The following is a 6,431-nucleotide window of genomic DNA, read 5'->3' as shown; positions in this document are numbered from 1 at the left end:
GCAGCCTGGAAACCTTTTACAACTGAGGAAATTGAGGAGGAGCGGGGAGAACTTGCCCAAAGCTATGAAGCCGGGAGGAGCCTGGGCTGGAATTGGAACATTCCAGAGACTGCTGCTTGGCTGCTGCCCTGCAAAGGGGCTTGTACCAGCGAGAGACTGTGCAGGATGGATTGGCAGGACGTGCCCAGTGCCTCTCATCGTTCTCAGGAACTTAGATGACCCGCACCTTGTCTTTGTTTTCGTGCAGCCCCTTCAATGAGCATGTCTGCTGACTTTATTTTTCCCTGCAAGTCCAAGTGTAAAAGCAGCAAAGCAAGGATCCATTTAATCCCAGTTCCCCAGTTACTAGGGGGAAAGAGCCTCAGAAAACGCCAGGCGACGCTCTGAGGTTTTGGAGCGTGATCTTTAGCTTACACTAGACGACCAGGACTCTTTTTTTTTTTTTTTTCATCTTTGTCCCCTCTGTCCTCAGAGCATCTTTGCCCCCCATCTTTGTCATCTTTGTCCCCTCTGTCCCCTGCCTGGCCCATAGTAGATGTTAAATGACTATTACTATTAATAGCTACTGAATGGGGCGGGGGTGCAGGGTCCACCTCTCTATCAAGCCCAGTGGACAGGGTGCCTGGGTGCAGACACTGTTAGGGGCCCATGACAATGTTGGAACTTTAATTTCTTATAAAAACAGAAGAAAAGGTAAACATAAAAATAGTAAGTATGGGAGGGGGGCGGGTATATACATACATAATGAGTGAGATGTGCACCATCTGGGGGATGGTCATGCTGGAGACTCAGACTTTTGGGGGGAGGGGGGGAAATGGGCATTTATTGAAACCTTAAAATCTGTACCCCCATAATATGCCAAAATAAAAAAAAAATAAAAAAAAAATCAAGGGATAACATCAAAAAAAAAAAATAGTAAGTATGTAGTAATGGACCAGCTCAGATTACATTCTTAATACCCATGCAGTCATAAAATAAGTTTTAATTGTTTTGTTTTTTGAGACAGAGTCTCACTCTGTTGCCCGGGCTAGAGTGAGTGCCGAGGGGTCAGCTGTCCTGGCCCGCGGGACCTTCTGTTACTCGCGGGGGCGAGGGGGACCGTGCCTGAAAGAGATGAGCAAGAGAAAGAAACAAGACCAAGTGAATGATTGTCAAGGTCTGCTTTACTTAGAGTCTTAGTAGGTTTTATAAGCATACAGAAACAAGGAAGTAGAAACAAAAAAATAGAGTGGGGCGACGATGAGGCTTGGGTCTGGGTTAATCAGCCCCAATCAGCGTCTTATCGGTATCCTGTTTTTGACTGGTTACTCATCTCCAACCTGGCAGGTGGTCGGGAACAATTGCAGTCAGCACACCCTGGAGCATCCCGTGGTCAGCACGTCATGGACTGCATTCTTCTCGGAGCTATAGCTGGAATTTTCCAGGGCGAAGTCCGTGCGTAGGACGAGTCATAGGGGAGTTGAGGGTCTTTGAGGGTCCTTGCCTCTAACAGTCAGCCTCGCTCACAGCAACCTCCAACTCCTGGGCTCAAGCCATCCTCCTGCCTCAGCCTCCCGAGTAGGGACTGCAGGCCTGCACCACCATGCCTGGCTAATTTTTTCTATATATTTTTAGTTGGGCAATCAATGTCTTTCTATTTTTAGTAGAGACGGGGGTCTTGCTCTTGCTCAGGCTGGTTTCGAACTCCTGACCTCGAGCGATCCTCCTGCCTCAGCCTCCCCAGTAGCTGGGACTACAGGCATGCACCACCATGCCCAGCTAATATTTTCTATATATTTTTAGTTGGCCAATTAATTTCTTTCTATTTTTAGTAGAGACGGAGTCTCACTCTTGCTCAGGCTGGTTTCGAACTCTTGACCTTGAGCGATCTGCCCACCTCGGCCTCCCAGGGTGCTAGGATTACAGGCGTGAGCCACCACGCCCGGCCTTTGTTTGTAATGGAGTGGCAGTGGGTGAGAGTTCTCGTGCAGTCCGAGTGGGTGGAGATCGCGTGTTCATGCCCAGAGTCTGCGCTTTGAGAAGTCGTTCGGCGTTTGTGACACTAGATGTACCCAGTGGCTCGACCCTTCCATGCCCGCAGCCCCCCACCCACGCACCCCTCTCCTGTGAACCTGGGACCAGAGTGGGAACAGCCCTTCACTGGAACAGCCGACAGGGGCTGCTTGGGGACAGGGAACCAGGCACGACGCGTTCTGTCCAAGAGGGGCTGGGAAGAGCAGTGGCCGGTCCAAAAGGATTCGAAGCTGCAATAAATATGAGGAAAGAATCATTCGATGGCGATAGGAAAAGCTAGCAGAGACACAGAGACATGGAGACAAAGTAATCGCATCGTGGGAATTGTGGAATGAAGTGACAATCCCTCCTTTCTCGGGGCGGGGGCAGGGGCTAGCTGGTCTGGTTCCTCGAGGGACTTTGAACACAGCACCCCCTGCGGTGACTGAGTGCCTCCTGTCTCCGGGGCCTTGGGCTAAGTGGCTTATTTATGTGCATCATCTCATTTAATCTCCCAACCACCCTATGGAGGTGGCTTTATCTTTATCCTGTTTTCCAAATGTGGAAAGGAAGCTTAATTTATCTACTCAAGGTCACATAGCTAGCAAGCGGAAGAATGAGGTCCCCAGCCCAGCCTGTGGGACTCCAAAGTCCAGCATTTCACCAATCAACCCTCCTGCTTTGCCAAATCCCAAAGTCCGTTTTGGTCTCCAGGAAGCTCAGCAGTTTCCCCTTTCCTGGTTTCTCTCCAGATCCTTATCTGCAAAAACTCGACGGACTAAGGACTCGAGGTAGTCCGAGTGTCTGTGCTTTGTCTGCAGTGGACCAGCCGTCCAGGGGAAGACCAAGAAGGAGAGAAGACCTGGAGTGAGCAAGAGTAGACACAAAAAGAGAAACCGGTGCGGAGCTGTCTCGGTGAAGAGAAGGCCCACTTCCCCCAGGTCTTGGTGAGGATGCGCTTCAGGGGCTTGGGGAGGGACAGTCCAGAGAGCCAGACCAGAGAGGTTGCTCTTTCCCCCTATAGACAATGGGCTTAAACGGGAAGAAATGGGAGGCTATGTGTACAAAGCGATGTTTAAGAAGCTCTATGTGGACTGGCTCACACCTGTCATCCTAGCACTCTGGGAGGCTGAGGCAGGAGGATCGCTCAAGGTCAGGAGTTCGAGACCAACCTGAGCAAGAGCGAGACCCTGTCTCTACTAAAAAAATAGAAAGAAATTAATTGGCCAACTAAAAATACACAGAAAAAATTAACCAGGCATGGTGGTGCATGCATGCTTGTAGTCCCAGCTACTCGGGAGGCTGAGGCAGGAGGATCGCTCGAGCCCAGGAGTCTGAGGTTGCTGTGAGCGGGGCTGACACCACCGCACTCTAGCCCAGGCAACAGGGTGAGACTCTGTCTCAAAAAAAGAAGGAGAAGCAGCTTTATGTAGTGGCTTAACTAGGATGAACTTGGCCCAGAGAGGCGGGAGACTATTTTTACAACAGTAGAAGAAAGATAACCAAGTTTGAACTTGAACTTGGGTGGTAGCATGGGGCACGGGGAGTGAGTCTTTTGGCGCAGAGAGAGACTGCGCAGGAGTGATTAGATGAAGGCAGAGGGGGAACCAGAGGGGAGAACCTTCTACGATAATGTCCAGAGGAGAGCTCTGAAAGCTCAGCGACAGAGATTTCTAGTGGTCCACAGTATCCCTTAGTACCAGAGCTCTTGGTGTTTCGCTGGGCACATGCCACCCAGGATAAGCACTATATTCTCCAGCCTCCCCACAGTCTGGTGTGGCCAGGGGTGTCTCCTGTAGAAATGACCCTGCATTAGTGTCCCTCTTGTGCTCTGTCCCTGGCTGGGAGCAGCCATGGGAAGAGCGATCTTGGTCACCATGTGGTGGCAGATTCAGATTTGGAGAGCAACAGCTGGGACCATTCGTCACTTGAGATCTGAGAGGCTCATTTTCATTGCTGCCACATGCTTTTCCTTCATTTTTTTTCCCCCTATTTTATTTCTTCTTGCTGGTTCCATGCTCAGGCAGGCTCTCCCCTCATGACTGCAAGATGGCTGCCACAGCTCCAGCATCACGAATCTCACCACGTAAACCGATGGGAAAAGGGGACTGGCCTTTTTCCCAGCAGCCCTTGCGAAAGTGTCATTGTGTCTCATTTGTTCTGACTGGGTCACATGCCCACTCCTGAACCAATGGCTGTGGCGAGTGACATATAAGCCTTGCTAATTGGCTGAGGTCTAGACCACAGGCTCTACTCTTAGAAGAAGGGGTGACACTCGAGCCAGACTCCAGGGTCAGAGAGTAGGGGAGGCTGAGTCCCCAAAGAAAGGTGGAAGAGGGGTGGAACTAAGCTGGGGAGACAACTAAAACAATGTCCTCCATAATAGTACTCAATGTCCTCACACTTATTTCCCCCTAGAGCCCTGTTTTCAGGAAGCATTTTGCTGAGTTACTTGTGCAAAGAACATATTGAGGAATGCTGGTAAGAAGTGTATTATATCTATCTGCATAATTACACCACTGGTTATTCTTCACAAATGGGCCATTAGAGTTAGGAATATTAGCAAAGAGAAAAAAAAAAAATCTCCCAATTAAATGGGACCACATGGGTTGATTGAAACACTCCATCGCATCTTCTTGTTATATTCTATTTTCTTAGAGGGTTTTTTTTCTCTTTTTTTTTTCAAAAACAAATAGAGAATTTGCCAGATTGTATGTATTTTTAAGAGAAAAGATAATGAGACCCCATGCATTTCCTAGAAGTGTCTTTAATGACCTTTCCATTGCATCTCAAGTGCCCTTGTAGACTCCTAGATGGGAATTGATTATGGGTCTCCATTCTCCTCTTATCGCTGGCTGCACCTACAGGGGGAAAAAGGCCATGCCCTTCCCCTCCCATCTGCTCTGGGGATTAATGTCCAGATAAGATCCTAACAGAAAGAAACAATTTAGATCCAGCCACGGGGAGCCAGTAGGGCTAGGTGGCCCGTATTTTAAAACCCTATGTCCTGGCATGTGTGAGATCATAATATCTTCAGTGAGGAGTTACGTGACAATAAAAGCACTTTTGAAAAAATTCATCACAGCACGTTGCACTTAACAGACTGCATTTTAAAGTTTACAAAAGACGAATCATAAATACCGTTCTTAGTGTTCTGCAGTGTCTCTTTAGAATAAATAATAAGATTCTCAATAATAAGAAGACAAAGAATAGCAGCAAAGCTATGGTTCATCGAGGTCTTTCTATATGTCAGGCACTCTGCTAAGTACTTCATATGCATAATCCTGTTTAATCTTTACAACAATATAACCGGGTAGGTGATATTATTGTTCCCATTTTACAGATGAGACAATTGAAGCTCAGTGAAATTAAGGGGCAGATTCAAGACCATATAACTACCGTGTTTCCCCGAAAATAAGACCTACCCATAAAATAAGCCCTAGCAGGATTTCTAAGCATTTGCACAATAGAAACCCTACCCCGAAAATCAGCCCTAGTGGTGGGTGTGGCTATGAAAATCAGCCCTAGTGATGGGCGTGGCTATGAAAATCAGCCCTAGTGGTGGGTGTAGCTATGAAAATCAGCCCTAGTGGTGGGTGTGGCTATGAAAATCAGCCCTAGTGATGGGCGTGGCTATGAAAATCAGCCCTAGTGGTGGGTGTGGCTATGAAAATCAGCCCTAGTGGTGGGTGTAGCTATGAAAATCAGCCCTAGTGATGGGCGTGGCTATGAAAATCAGCCCTAGTGGTGGGTGTAGCTATGAAAATCAACCCTAGTGATGGGCGTGGCTATGAAAATCAGCCCTAGTGACGGGCGTGGCTGCACAGCGCATCTGCACAACCCATGCATGTCGCCGTGGAGCGGGAAAGAACACGAGCAGCCCTTCTCATCCGCCCCGTGACAGCTCTATGGCTCGACATGAGAGATCGGGGCCAATGGTTCTAAAAGGAAATAGAGTTGCAAGACATTCAGGATGGAATTCGGGGTTTGGAGAGTTGTGATGATGATGTTCCAGAAGAAGACGACTTAACTGTATTTGAATAAATGTGGATTGTTGTCTCGTACTTAAAAAAAAATAACACATCCCCTGAAAATGATCCCTAGGGTGTCTTCTGGAGGAAAAATAAATATAAGACCCTGTCTTATTTTTGGGGAAACATGGTAAGCAGTAGCAGGGTCAGAATTTGAGCTCAGGTCTATCTGATTTCATTATGTGTGTCCTTAAAATTAATGAGCTGTACCCTGCGGCTTAGTGACAGGCTCTTTTCTCGCCTGGAGTACCTGTTGCACAGGGATATTGGGAGAATCAAATGCAGTAAAATGTGTAAAGACGTTAGATACTTCCCTCCCCGTAGGAGCTGGCCCACCGGGAGCTGTGAGTTTTATTCTGACCATGCTCTTTTAAAAAAATTATCATCTTTAATATTTGTGGAATAGTG

At 47.9% G+C, this 6,431-nt stretch overlaps 1 long non-coding RNA gene across 1 annotated transcript; it reads left to right on the top strand.

The window, feature by feature from the left end:
* Window positions 1–2,709: 2,709 nt before the first annotated feature.
* Window positions 2,710–4,685, top strand: LOC142865015 (uncharacterized). The gene is made up of 2 exons (XR_012915306.1): window positions 2,710–2,939; window positions 4,411–4,685. It is a non-coding gene; the product is annotated as an uncharacterized LOC142865015 (long non-coding RNA).
* Window positions 4,686–6,431: the final 1,746 nt, after the last annotated feature.

Source organism: Microcebus murinus, chromosome 28, assembly GCF_040939455.1.
Source record: "Microcebus murinus isolate Inina chromosome 28, M.murinus_Inina_mat1.0, whole genome shotgun sequence".
In the NCBI taxonomy this organism is placed as follows: domain Eukaryota; kingdom Metazoa; phylum Chordata; class Mammalia; order Primates; family Cheirogaleidae; genus Microcebus; species Microcebus murinus.
The sequence above is the reverse complement of the archived record's forward strand: the minus strand, read 5'-3'. Positions and strand labels throughout refer to the sequence as shown.